Source organism: Protopterus annectens, chromosome 5.part0 (assembly GCF_019279795.1).
Source record: "Protopterus annectens isolate FY-2018-M chromosome 5.part0, PAN1.0, whole genome shotgun sequence".
Taxonomy (NCBI): domain Eukaryota; kingdom Metazoa; phylum Chordata; order Ceratodontiformes; family Protopteridae; genus Protopterus; species Protopterus annectens.
The window spans coordinates 186,043,045-186,057,847 of record NC_056735.1 but is presented as its reverse complement, the minus strand read 5'-3'; the positions used below and the strand labels follow the sequence as shown (position 1 = coordinate 186,057,847).

The 14,803-nt window shown below is 43.2% G+C and overlaps 1 protein-coding gene across 3 annotated transcripts in view; it reads left to right on the top strand.

Annotated features, from left to right (window-relative positions):
- Nucleotides 1-14,803, top strand: part of FAT3 (FAT atypical cadherin 3) — a 2,670,157-nt gene that overhangs the window by 2,136,760 nt on the left and 518,594 nt on the right. The gene's annotated exons all lie outside the window — the stretch shown is intronic.

Sequence of the window (14,803 nt, the reverse complement as noted above, 5' to 3'; positions counted from 1 at the left end):
ATGCACAGGATGCATATTGTTCTGTATTATTTTGGTGGCCTTTCGAGTGCTTCTTGCAGAATAAGATATTGTATCGATGGAAGACTGGAACCTGTTACCTTGTCTGCAGCCATCACCACTCTTTGTAGTGCCTTCCTTTCTGTAACTGTGCAGCTTTCAAACCACACTGTGAAGTTGCAGCTGAGGATGCTCTCTATTACACCTCTATAGAAGATGGAGAAAATATGAGGAGGAAGCTTAGCTTTTTTCAGACTTCTTAAAAGGTGGAGGCATTGGTGCGCTTTCTTGACCAGTTGGCTGGTGTTTCCCGACCACGAGATCCTCTGATATGTGTACACCCAGGAATTTCGTACTCTTACCCTCTCCACACTCTCACCATTGATCATGAGCACTGGATGGTTTGTTCTCCTTTTCCTGAAGTTGATGATAATCTCTTTGATCTTGCTTACATTCAGGTCAAGATTGTTCCCCTCGCACCAACTGATCAGAGATGCCACCTCCTGTCTATATACATTTTCATCCTCCTTTGTGATGAGCCCCACGAGTGTGGTGTCATCACCAAACTTCATGATATGGTTGGACTTGTGCTTAGCATAGCAGTCATGGGTCGGGATCGTGAATAACAGTGGGCTGAGAACACATCCCTGTGGAAACTCCAGTGTTAATTGTGATGCACTTTGATGTGTTATCTGAACGCATGCTCTGTGGTCTCTCCATCAGCAAGTCCAGGATCCAGTTACAGAGATGTTTACTGATTCCTAAGTGTGCCAGTTTCTGTCAGCTGCATTGGTACCACCATATTAAATGCAGAGCTGAAATCTATGAATAGCATCCTCACATAGTTGTCTTTGCCCTCTAAATGATCAAGGGACATGTGTAGTGCTACTGATAGCATTGTCCGTGGATCTGTTACTGTCGCTATTTATGCAAACTACAGAGAGTCAAAATCAGGAGGTAGGCATGATGACAGATGCTTTGTGATCAGCCGCTCAAAACATTTCATAACAGTGGATGTCAGAGCAACTGGTTTGTAGTCGATAGGGCTGGAGGGAGTGGTTTTCATAGATAGTGGGATGATGATAGTTTCCTTGCAGCATGAGGGTGTTTTTGCTATGGCAAGAGAGGTGTTAAATATTTCTTTGAGCACTGTGGATAGTTGATCAGCACAGCCTTTTAACACCTTGCCTTGTATGTTGTCTGGGCCAGCAGCCTTCCTGGGGTTCACTCTCCCTAGCTCTCTTTTTACCTCCTCTGTGCTGAGGCTGAGTACAGCATCCTTCTCATCAGTGGGTAGCTTTAGTGCCAACCTGTTCTTTCCTCAAACCTACCAAAGAAGATGTTCAAACTGTCCAGGAATTCAATGCTGTCCTCACACTATGCTGACCTGATTTTGTAGTCAATGATCTCCTGTATGCCTTGCTATAGTCTCCTTACATCCTTCATGTCTTCAAAGTGGCTCTGTACCTTTCTTTCTTTCTCTTAGCCTCCTTTATACCCCTACTCAGATTACCTCTTGCTACACTTAGGGCTGTTTTGTCCTCAGTCCTGTAAGCTGTGTTTCTCTCCTTAGTCCTGTAAGCTGTGTTTCTCTCCTTAGTCCTGTAAGGCTGTGTTTCTCTCCTTAGTCCTGTAAGCTGTGTTTCTCTCCTTAGTCCTGTAAGCTGTGTTTCTCTCCTCAGTCCTGTAAGCTGTGTTTCTCTCCTCAGTCCTGTAAGCTGTGTTTCTCTCCTTAGTCCTGTAAGCTGTGTTTCTCTCCTTAGTCCTGTAAGCTGTGTTTCTCTCCTTAGTCCTGTAAGCTGTGTTTCTCTCCTTAGTCCTGTAAGCTGTGTTTCTCTCCTTAGTCCTGTAAGCTGTGTTTCTCTCCTCAGTCCTGTAAGCTGTGTTTCTCTCCTTAGTCCTGTAAGCTGTGTTTCTCTCCTTCAGAAGCTCATATACCTTAAGGGTGAGCCATGGCTTCTGGTAGTTATACTCTTGGTATTTGTTACCCCATCAACACGGTCTGAAATGTATGCCATCACTACCTCAGTGTATTCATCAATGTTTAGATACTGATTCACTGTGGCTGCCTCCTTGAACATATCCCAGTTGGTTCTTTAAAAGCAGTCTTGGAGGGCCTCCGTAGCCCCCTCGGGCCATATCCTGATTTGTTTCTTTGTGGGTTTCTCTCTAACCAGTTCAGGTTTGTAAGATGGCAATAGCAAGAGGGTATAATGGTCAGAGTTTCCCCATTTGTGGAAGTTGCGCTGCCTTATAAGCTTTCTTTAAGTTTATGTACACCTTGTCCAGGATATCGCCCCTTGTAGGAATGTCCACATACTGATGGTAGTGCGGGAGTACTTCTTTCAGATCTGCTTTATTAAAGTCACCAGCTGTGATCAGATATGAATGTTATGTGCTTATCATCACGATAGAACTGTATTGCTTACTTTTGTCATTCCTCAATTTCCCTCCTTCATTCCCATTTTTATGTGATATAATTAAATCCTGGAGTGACCAGACTAGTATCTCCTTTGGCTGGATCATGTATTCTTTAAGATCTCTGTCTGGAGGTAGGTTATTTTACGAGATGGTCACTCTTTTACATAAGTGGGGATAATACTCTTTACAGTAAGGTATGGAAAATCTCAATCTGAGGTAATTCTCCACTTGCAGGGGATTATGGGTAAGGGAAGGGCTTGAGCTTTGGATCTTAAGTCTGAGAGTGGCCAAAGTTGGATCCAAACTGGATCAGATAACCCATCCATTGAGGAAGGATGGAAGCAGACAGCACATATCTATTGTGGTAAGTGCATAATTTTCATTTTTAGACTGTTTTGAAAAAAATTTATTTTGAATGCATTGAGATTTCTGCATGGTGCATACATGGTAGCGTGTTGATGTTTGTAAAGTTGACCTTGTGAATGTTGATATTTGGGTCACTTGTTCTGTTTTAATAGACCCATACTTGTATATAACTCTCTCTCTCTTCTCTGTTCGTATGTGTATGTATGTGTGTGTATATATATATATATATATATATATATATATATATATATATATATATATATATATACACACACACACATACAGTGTGTGTGTGTATGTATGTATATATATGTATGTATATGTGTATTATATATATGTATTTATATATATGTATATATATGTATATATATATATATATATATATATATATATATATATAATGCACAGTATCTGGTCTTGTTGATGTGATGGTGTGTGTTTAGGTCTTTAGAACAGGTGTTTGCTTTATCACTTTGCCACTTGTTCTGTTTACGTGGAGGAATTCAAAGAATGCTGGGTCATTTATAGCCTGGAAAGCTAAGCAGAGATCACTCATCAGGTGTCTGTATGACACTGAGTAGAGCAGAAGAGCTTTTAGTCTGTCAGTGTAACTAAGGGTACTGAGACCTGAGAGTTTTGGTGAGGAAATGTTGAAGTCTGTCAAGCTGGTTTAGGTGCTTGGTGAGGTAAATGCCAAATGGTGCATTAAATGTAGTGGATGGGCCTACAACAGGATGAATAAAGTAGGATTATAACTTCTTCGGACCTTGAGGAGATGTCATGAAGAATAAGCTGTATAAGGTAAGAAGGATTTTCTAACCACCCCAGAGACATGGTGATCAAAGAAGAGGCTGTTATCAACATATGTACCCAAGTGCCTTTGGAATGTTATCTATATGGTAAGCACTAGTGATGTTAGATTTATTTATTTAACATTTGTTGACTGGGAAAGTCTGACTAGGACAGAGCTTATTTTCAACAGATTCCCGGGGAGAATTGCTCCAAATGCATGTCTTTGGAACGTGGGAGGAAACTGGTGTACCCAGAGGAAACCCACGCAAAAGCAGGGAGGACATGCAGACTCTGCACAGATGGTGCCCAGCCAAGAATCAAACTGGAGAACCTGTTGCTGTGAGGCAACAACATTAACCGCTGCTCCACTGCATTGCCCAAAGGAAACTATCCTGCATTTCATGGTGTTAAAGGTAAGCCCGTGATTAATACACCAAGCATTTGTTTGGTCCAGCCCTTGCTGTTGAATTTGAATATCGTAATGGGATTTGATATCTACCCCCAGTTTGCAATCATCAAAAAACTTGGTTAGTCAGAGTCCCTTGATATTGGCTTTTATGTCACAGAAGTGTATACCAGAAAGGAGGGGACCCAGGATACTGCTAGTGACATTTTTCTGTCGAGCACAAAACCAGGACTTTAAAGTTACGGGTTCTGCCAGACAGTCAGTTACCAATATAGGGAACTTTATATGACCTAATATTGAGTTAGGAAAATGTGTCAGTAATCCCAGCATGGGAAATAGTGGCAAAGGCCTTGGGAAGGTGTAGATAAACAGAATGGACTGCATGCCCCTTTTTCATGGCCTCTGTGTCCTTTTCAAAGAACTCAACCAGGCTGAGCAGTCGCAAACTACCTTTGCAAAGCTGAACTGATGTGTATCTGGGGATATAAGGTCACCTATGTCATTGTTTATTTGTTCTACTATAATCTGTTTCAAAACCTTGCAAATAGTAGTAGTGAGACTAATATGACTTTAATTTCCAGGGCCAGTAGAGGGGTCACCTTTATGCAAGGATACCACAGCTGTCATTCTCCTTCCCCTAGGAGACATAACCAGTGGAGAGACTCTGGACGAAGAGTTGATGGAGGGATTTTGTCAAGTGTGACTTTACACTTCTCAGCTGGCATGCAGAGATATTGTCAGATACATGGAAGTAGCTATTTTTAATTTTGGAAGGTGCCAAATGGACTTGGTCCAGTTTGATCTCAGGAGGAGGAGGGGGAGAGGAAGGGGAGGGTGGATGGAGTGAGGTCAGTAGAAAATATGTCTGCAAAAATATTGACAGTGTTTTGGGGGTCAGAGAGGGAGATACTTTTTGAGATATATTCAGTGTAGAATTATAGGTTACATCTAATTATCCCACTATAGCTGAAGAAGGCCTTATAGTTATTAGGTGCAGTCCTAAGTTCAGAGTTGGTCTTAAGTTTCCTAATGATAAGTTTGAGAGACTTATTTAAGCAGTTTTAAATTCCTTTTATAATGATGAAATGAACATCTTTTAATGATGTCCAGAAGCTTTTTCTTTTTAACAGAGTTTGTTGAAGTGTTAATTCTACCATATGGGTTTAGTTTTAAATTCGCTGTTATGCTTACTCCAGACTGGTATGGCTGCCTCAAATCATCTGTCCAAAAGGGAGTAAAATTCAAAGCAGTAAGCAGTAGCCGCAGTTATGAGACATGATGAGGATCTATACCATTTGTGATTATCAATAAGATCAGTAAATAATAAATGATTGTTTTTTTGAGTAATCCCTTAATATAGAAGGCATTATCAGGAGCCACAAAACAGGCTTCCATAGAGAAGATCACAACAAGATGGTCAGATTTGATTAGGAACAGAGTAACAAGTGGGCTGGTGCAACTGGAAGAAATGTTTATGAGGACAAGATCAAGAAAATTAACATCTCTGATGGGTAGGAGGACAATTTGGTCATATGCATTGGCATTTATAAAGCACAAAAACCTCTGGACAAACTTGCTGGTAGTAAATATATGCCAGTCTGTGTGGATAGTTGAAGTCACTTTTAAGAAAGGCATTTGGTTTGACTACTAATATTTCTAACTGGTTAAGGTTTTTTAAATGCCCAGAATGAGTCATAGATGGGGATCTGTAGTTGACAATGTGGTAATTTTATTGAGTGTAACTAGGATTTCAACCAATTTCATGTGAAATCTGGTGAGAAACAGTGGAGTTTTGAATAAATAGAAATACTCCCCCACAGTTGCCAGTTAATCTGAATGCACAATAGGAGTTGTACCCTAGAATGCAGGAAGTGCCGTCACTGCTGTGGAACCAGGTTTCTTTAATTGCACAAATGATGATATCCAGAAAGTTAAGGAAGGTCTCCGGTTCAGAGATTTTGTTGTTTAGGCTTTTAACATTTAGTAGTGCTGCCTTGAAGTTATCCATCTTGGAGTTCACTATGTTGGGATGTCCATCAAGTGAACCTTGCCTAAGAATGGCTCTATGGGGAAAGCAAAATTTTAGCCAGTGTGCAAAAATCCAGTGGCGAAAGATGCAGACCATCCCTGGCAAAGGGGGGGGGGGGGGGTTAATGATCATTTCATCCCATACCGACACATACTGGATCCCCCTAGAATGACACTGATTTACTAGCCAGCTATCAAATCCAGTTATTATATCTTTGAATATAGGTGTCATTCTTGGTGATAGTAAAATTCCGCTCAATGTCAGGGGCTTGCCCTTGTCAAAGACAAAAGCAGAGAGCTTAAGAATGTCTATCTGCATCTCCCACAGGGTGGAATACCTAACATTATACACCCCCACATGGGCAACTACAAAGTTGTAACCAATGACAAAAAAATTCGACCACTTACTAAAATAACGTGCCAGTGAGAGTCCTCCAATGCTCCATTGTTCAAACAACAATATCACTCTGTGACATAAAAATCCTTTATTGAAGCAAAATAACCATAACTTTGTTATGAGCGCATGTATGAAGAGCAATTCAGAATGGTTCAAATAACCCGAGTGAGTGGTGAAAACTTAACCCATGGTGAAAGGAGTGCTCTTAATTATTTGACTAATGAAAAGTCAGTGAGACTACTGAAACCAGACAGAGTGGGATAGTCTTAATGGATCATTGTATTTATGCAAGAAAAATGACGGACATTTTATGTGACAGTGACATAGATGTGTGTCTAAAAATGAAATTTCTTTGGATTACTACAAACTGGGATACTATTTTAAACAACATGTTAAGCCAAGGGACTATAACTCATGATGTTTATTGGCACTTAAAAGTGGACAATCTGGTAATTCCATCAGTCTTTGGAGTTCCAAAAGTCCACAAAAACTGTACAGATCCCCCATTGAGGCCAATTGTAGCGGCAAAGGGATCAAAGACTGGACTGCTAACTGCCTTTGTTGACCATCATTGCCAACATGAATAGGAGCGAAACTCCTGTTGGGAGGGACTCTTGGCATTTTTTGGAACTGTTAAATTAATCCAGTTGCAGGAGTGATGTCATTTTTGAACTATTGATGTGATTAATCCTTTTTCTGTGATCCCTCACAAAACAGGATTGAAATATTTTTCTAATTGTGCATTATATGACAGTCATTTAAGTAGAATTGATTTACTTGTTATTATGCAATGTGTGGAGTTAGTGGTGTTTAACAACTTTGTGTACTTCGAAGGGGAGTTCTTCCAGGAAATTTCAGGGTTTCCAATGGGAGTCAAATGTGGCCCAGTGTATGCACATTTGGTTTTTGGTGGAATTTGAATGTTTGATATGTAGTCCAATCTCGCCTACATTCTTACCTGTGGGTTTGGAGCTGAACCTCGGCTCCGACTCGGCCATACTCTAGCTCAAAGTCTTTAATTGGCTCGTGGCTAAAAGGTATCCCATGCTGCAATGCGCCTATCCCACAGATCTCGTTTGCTGCTCGTACAGCTCGGACGTGGTCTCGCTCTTGGCCGTGACTAAGTACAAAATTTCTACTATTTGTTCGATTTAGTAGCTCCAAAAGCTATTTTAATAGCTAGTGTGTGTATGTGTTTTTACTTCTAACAGTTTATTGAACTTTTCTGGTATCCCATTTCCCTTGGTGTTTACGGGCTAGGCCTGTTTCAGTTAGAGGACCTAGTCCTCCCCTGTTTTTCTGTTCTTGTTCTGATTGTGTAGTAGGTTAATCCCCCTTGTCAGTGGGTTCCTTGTAGTGTGACTGTTTGTTCCCCATTTTTTCCTGGGCTAGGCCCGTTTAACTTAGAGGACTTAGTCCTCCCTGTGGTTACCTCGTGGTCTCTAGGCCGTTTGAGTTAGAGGCTCTAGTTTCCCGCGCTTCTTTGATTTCTGTGGTGAAGGTGCTCCTACCGTTTTCCCCTGTGTGTGTGTGTGTGTGTGTGTGTGTGTGTGTGTGTGTGTGTGTTCTTGTCTCAACATGTCTAAAGAGCACAGGCCTTTGGGCTTCAAAAAGTGTGTTAAGTGTAACAATAAAATGTCTTTGATGGATGGGCATTCTGTGTGCGTGTATTGCTTGGGGGCTATTCATTTACAGGAATCCTGCTTCTTCTGTCATGCTTTCAGCCCCCGCGTGCTGCAAGAGAGGAAGAACAAGCTAATTTTATGAGGATTGCTGAAACCTTCTTTTGAAGAGTATTTGGAAAGATCCTCCAGTTCCATGTCTTCTCCTTCCAAAAAGATGGACAAAAAATCATCTAAGAAGCACTCTCTGGCTCTGTCCGTCTCCTTGGAGCCGCTGGAGAAAATTATTAAAACTACAATTGCTTCTTCGGCTCCACTGGCTTCGGGGCTGATAGAAGACAGTGCTTCGATGATGTCTACATCGGCTCCAGGTTTATTGGAACCGGTGTCAGATTTGTCAGTTCGGAGCCGGTCTCCAGTTTTTCGACGAGTCTCCCTGTAGCGAGATCCAGATCCCCGACCATGTCCTCTAGATCCTCCAGGACACTTTCCGATGACGATGTCTATAGAGTGGTGAAGAAACTGCTCCAGTCATCGGAGCTGGCTAAATTGCTTTCGGCTCCGGCCCATTTGGCTCCAGAGCCCGTCCTCTCTTCATCTTTGGCTGTTCCTCCTCCGGACCTTTCTTCGGAGCCAGAGCTCTCGGTTTCGTCTGATGCCTTGAGATCGGCTCCAGTAGCCTCTTTTGGCATCTCTGCTCCAATCTCTGCTCCGACCCCATCGGCGCCGTCCATGGGGTCCAGGGTTCACAGTTCGCCAGTCAGAGCTGGGAGGGAGGTATCGGGTCAATCTTCGGCTCTGAGCCTTCCCCTTGGCACTTCGGCTTGGGTGAGCGTGGACCCGACATCGGCTTCGGACCTTATATCCTCTGCTCCGAGGCTGTCTTCTGCGGTTAGTCGACCTTCAGAGCTGGGGGGGATCAGCTTTCAAGTTCATGAGGAATGTGCTGGCCAGGTCGTCAGCTGCATCTTACGCTACCGACACTCTTCCCCCTCCAGCAGCGATATCAGTATCTGATCACCCTCGATCTAGGAACAGCGGAGACCTAAAGCCTCAGGATACCTCTATGAGTGATCCCCAGCTTTCTGAGGCCACCCCGGGTTTTTTATCTGAGGAGCCACCCAGAAAGAAAGTGTGCAAGAGGAAGCACATTGACTCCCAAGATGAGTCTCTCACATCTGACACCGAACTCGAGGAGTCAGAGGGGTCCCCTAAGTTGTCTTCTGATGGTATCTCTTTTTCAGATATCTTGGAAATACTGAGACATAGAGGCGACTGGCCATCTAAAGCCCCTTCTGAGGAGTAGTCTGTGTTCCTGAAGGCCTTTGGGTTCCAAACCTCCGCCTCTTGGGTTTCTCCCCCGTTTGAGCACCTGGACCTCGTTTGTCAAAAGGTGTGGGAAACTCTGGACACTGTTGAACCGGTCCCTAGGAGACCCAACAAGTTTTTGTCTGCTCCCCCTGATAATTTCTTACAAAAGGCGTTCCAGTAGAGGCCATGGTGGTGGCAGCAGCCACCAAGAAGGAACTTGCAGAAACGTCATCTACAGTCTATCCCCCTAACAAGGAGTCCAGGGCTATGGACAGGTATGGGAAGCATGTGTTCTCATCAGCGGCCTTTACACTGCGGTCACTGAACTACTTATCGCATTTTACACGGCTCCAAAGAGATTTCCTAAAGGAGATTCTCTACAGGGTAACATTTCTGATGCTGTGGCTCAAAGTCAATGCTCAGATGTCTACCCTAAATTCTATTACCAACTCCTTCATGAGGCTGATTTTGTACGCAGCTGATGGAGCGAGCAGAGCTGTGGGTTCTGGAGTCTCTCTTAGGAGACACTCCTGGATGCGCCTGTGTAACTTCGCGGAGGCCTTCAAGTCTACCTTCACCAACGCACCTTTTGACAGTTCATCCTTATTTGGAATCAAGGTGAAGGATACTCTCACTAGGTGCGAGCAGGAAGGGAAAACTCTGTCTGCCATGGGAGTCCGTTTTTCCATGCCTTCTACACCTTATCCCAAGGGCCAGAAGGGTGAAAAAATGTGGTTCAGAAAATCGCAGAGGTTTTTTCACGACACAGAGTGATTCCTCCTCCAGAGGCAGAGGAGGGGTGGAATTACAGGTAGACGCTGCCCTAGAGGCAGAGGACGCCCGCGTAACTAGGGGGACTGCAATTCCTTTTGTGGCTCTCCCTACCAGCGCTCCTGAGTGGAGGCCCAACTGTGCGTCACTGGAGCCAGTCGGAGGTCGCATTTCTCTATACCCAGAAGCCTGGCGAGACATCACCCAAGACGAGTGGGTATTAGAGATAATCTCCAGAGGTTATCATATTCCTTTTCTTTCATCTCCCCCTCCAAACAAAAGAATCCCAGACGTCCCACCCAGTCAAAGGGATTTCGCAACCTTAGAAGTTCAAAAGTTGCTATTAAAAGGAGCCATCCAGCCCGTCCCCTCAGACCAAGTAGGATTAGGGACTTACTCCAGATTCTTTTTGGTGCCGAAAAGAACAGGGGACCTGAGACCCATTTTGGATCTCAAACATTTGAACCTTCATATAGAGAAGTCCAAGTTCCGCATGGTCACATTACAGTCAATTCTCCCGTTATTAGGGAAAGATGTGTGGATGTGCTCCATCGACCTCAAGGATGCTTACTACCATATAAAAATGGACAGGGCATCCAGAAGTCACCTACGCTTCCGGCTGGGAGCCAGTCATTTTCAGTTTTGTTCTCTGCCCTTTAGTCTCACCACAGCCCCCAGGGTGTTCACCAAATGCATGGCAGTGGTAATGACTCACTTGAGACGTCTGGTATTCCAAGTGTTTCCGTACCTGTACTACTGGCTCCTGTCTGCCACCACCAGGCATCTACTAGTACAGACCAGGGACACCACTATTGCACTGTGCCAAAGTCTGGGAATCACCTTGAATTGGGAAAAGTCAGCATTGTTCCCCTCACAGCGTGTTACCTTTATCGGCGCCAAATTAGACACATTGCTCATGAGGGTTTTCCTGCCAGAAGAGAGAATTCAGGTTTTACAGCAGCAAGTCTACGCTCTACTACCACTGAAGATGGTCAAGGCAAAAGTGGTCCTCCAGTTGTTAGGGACCATGGCTGCCACGATTATGCTAGTGCCTCTTGCAAGACTTCACATGAGGCTTCTTCAGTGGCTACTTTTTACCCAATGGTCTCTTCAACACCTTCCACTCTTCCACTTTATTGTAAAAACTGACGGGTGCAAGAAGGATCTGTGCTGGTGGCTTCAGACCAGCAATCTCAACACGGGTATGCCTTTCGTTCTTCCTCCTCCGATTGCCACTGTGACCATGAATGCCTCCCAGATTGGGTGGGGGCATTCTCTCGGCAGGACTGTCCAAGGCACGTGGCAAGAACATGAGATCCATTTGCATATCAATGTCTTAGAGATGAGAGCGGTGCTATTAGCGTTGCAAGCACTTCAAAGCTTTCTTCCTCATGGGACAATTGCAATCCACTCGGACAACATGTCAGTGGTCTGGTATCTGAACAGACAGGGAGGAACCAGGTCGTATCCCCTTTGCAGAGAGGCTCTTTGAGTGTGGCAGTGGGCAGTATCTTCCCAGCGCTTTCTAGTGGCAACGCACATTCCGGGGAAGTCCAACGTGATTGCCGACAGGCTGAGCAGAGCTATTCTGATGCCTCACGAGTGGCCCCTGAATGAACAAGTGGCGGAACGGATTTTCCACAGACTGGGACGGCCTTGCTGCGATCTGTTTGCCAGTCCCCTCAATGCCAAATTCAGCAACTACTTCACCCTTATTCCCCAGAAGGGGAAGCACCCAGGGATGCTCTAGTTCACGGTTGGCCCGCCAGTCTTCTCTATGCCTTCCCTCCAATTCCCTTGATAACGAAGGTTATTCAGAAAGCACAGTCTATGGGAAGCAAAATTATACTGATTGCTCCACACTGGCTTTGTCAGATCTGGTTTCCTTTTCTTCACCCTTATCTAATGGGCGAGCCATGGATTCTGGACAAAGAGCCGGATCTGTTGGCTCATATGTCAGGGCAGTTCCACCCCTCCATCCAGACCCTCAGGTTGACAGCATAGCTGCTCCAATTCCATCCCTAGTCAGGCTTCATGATTTTTCACCTGAGGTGGTTCATATTCTGTCTTCCTCCCACAAGCCTTCTACTAGGAAGATTTATTCCAGTAAGTGGAAGAGATTCTCCATTTGGGCTCTTGAAAGACAGATTGATCCCTATATAGCTCCCATCTCATCAGTTTTAGAGTTTTTATCGCAACTGCTTAGTCAGGGATCTGCTGCGGCAACTATCAAAGTGCAGTTGGCAGCCATTTCTACTTTTCATGTTGCTAATGAACCCAATCTAATGCACACAGACTTTGTAGGGCTTTTCTCAAAGGGACTATGCTACTTCGACCTCCGGTCTTTGATCCTGTTATGCCATGGGACCTTAATTTTGTGCAACAGCAGCTTACCTCATCTCCTTTTGAGTCCACGGCAACCTGTGATATTAAATTTTTGTCTTGGAAGACACTCTTTTTGATAGCCATCACTTTGGCTAGGCAGTTCTCTGAACTCCAAGCTTTATCAGTCTGGCCCCCTTACTTGATATTTCACAAGGATAGGATTTTGCTAAGACCTAATCCTTCCTTTGTGCTTAAGGTTGCTTCAGTGGTCAATCTCAACCAATCTATTGAGTTGCCTGTGTTTTTCCCTGAATTCTCTAACAAGGCAGAATTTAAGTTTCATCAGCTAGATGTCCACAGACAATTAAGTTTCTATTTGCATAGAACAAAAGATTTTAGGAAATCTGATCAACTATTTGTCTCTCTTTCAGACAATAGACTAGGGACTTCAGTTTCCAAAGTAACTCTGTCCAGATGGATTTCTAGCTGCATTTCTTTCATCTATTCTTCAAATGGCAAGGAATTACTCTTTAAGGTAAAGGCTCACTCTATGCGTTCAATGTCTACTTCTACTGCCTTTCAGGCTAGGATGTCTATGGATGATATTTGTGCTGCAGCTACTTGGACATCTCCTCACACCTTTATTAGTCATTACAAATTGGATCTGGTATCAAGGGGCAGATTCTCATTTGGTTCCACAGTGCTCAGGAGTATTTTCCAGTGAGCCGCCCAAGGTCTAGGTGCTAGGGGATGCTGTCCCACGGGTAAGAATGTAGACGAGATTGGACTACATAACATCAAGAAGTTATGTACTCACCATAACGTTCTATGTATGTAGTCCATCTCGCCTCACATTCTTGCTAACCCACCCAACTATCCCCTCCTGGAGGACCTAGAGGTAGAGTCTCTGGTTTCAGCGCTTCTTCTTGATATGTTGAGTTGGTTCTTCCTCTCAACGTGTTTGTGTGTGTGTGTGTGTATATGTGAGCTCACAGCAAACAAGATCTGGGGGATAGGTGCATTGCAGCATGGGATACCTCTTAGCCATGAGCCAATTGAAGACTTCGAGCTAGAGTATGGCCGAGTCAGAGCCGAGGTTCGGCTCCAAACCCACGGGTAAGAATGTGAGGCAAGATGGACTACATTCAACGAACATTATGGTGAGTACATAACTTCTTGTGTTCTGTCCCTTTAAAAAGCAAATACACAAATACTTTAGATTCTTGGATGACATATTTATTTTATGGACGAAAGATATTGCCTCCTTTGAACAATTTGTGATCTTTTTGGAGGGCACTACACATTTTTTTAAATTCACTTTTGTATGTGATTCCAAGGTAGTTTATTATATGGATGTGACCATTGAAAAAGGCATGGTGAACAACAGGTTCACAGCCAATATTTCTCATAAAACAACTTATTTAAATGCATTTTTAAATTATCACAGTTATCCTTTTAGTCAAAAAAGAAGTGTAACAAAGGGTCAGATGGCACACCTTTCAAAGTTAAGTTCCGATGATAAGTTTGTGAATGAGTTAGTTTTTTTACAAATCTGTTTAGGTAGAGGAGTTACCCCAACCAGATTTTGATCACCCCCATTTTAAGGCCAGTTGAAGGGTTTAAAAATTCATTCCAGCAGCAGAATGTAGAAAAAAATTAACAAGGTAACAAGTGTTCACAAGGAAGGGGCCATGCTAATACCATACAATAGTATGGCCCCTAGTTTAGTAAAAGTTACGTATAACTGTTGTGATTTTGTATTTACAGATAAGTTTAAGAATATATTGGGTAATGTGCCGAATGTGGTATACAGTAAGGGTAGAAACATCAAGAATTATTTGGAAAACTATTAGGACAGGTAGCCACACAGTTTCAGAAATGGGAAAGTGTGGATATTGCCAAGTATTGTAGGTTTATAAATAATGGCCCCTATGTTATTGTGGAAGAGGGAAGTAAGGCTTTGAAGTGCCACGGGAGATGTAGTTGTAACACTAAGAAGGTTGTTTCTTTAGCAACATGCGTCTCGTGCTGGATTTTATGTAGGAAAAACTTCAATGAAGTTAAAAGACAGAATTTAGCACATTTATGATATTTAGAAAGGCAGGGTCACTAATGCTTTTTTATAAACATTCATTGACATGTGCCTCCATTTATGATATTTAGAAAGGCAGGGTCACTAATGCTTTATATAATCATTCATTGACATGTGCCTCCTTTAATATGTTCATTTTTTTTCAATATTGATAAAGCTGAAATGAATGACAGAGGGGGGTGATGACAATTTGACAAAACCTAAGAAATTAATGTAGCAAATCAGACTGAATGCAACTAAACCACCTAGTATGAATGAAGTTTTCTATTGTGAGT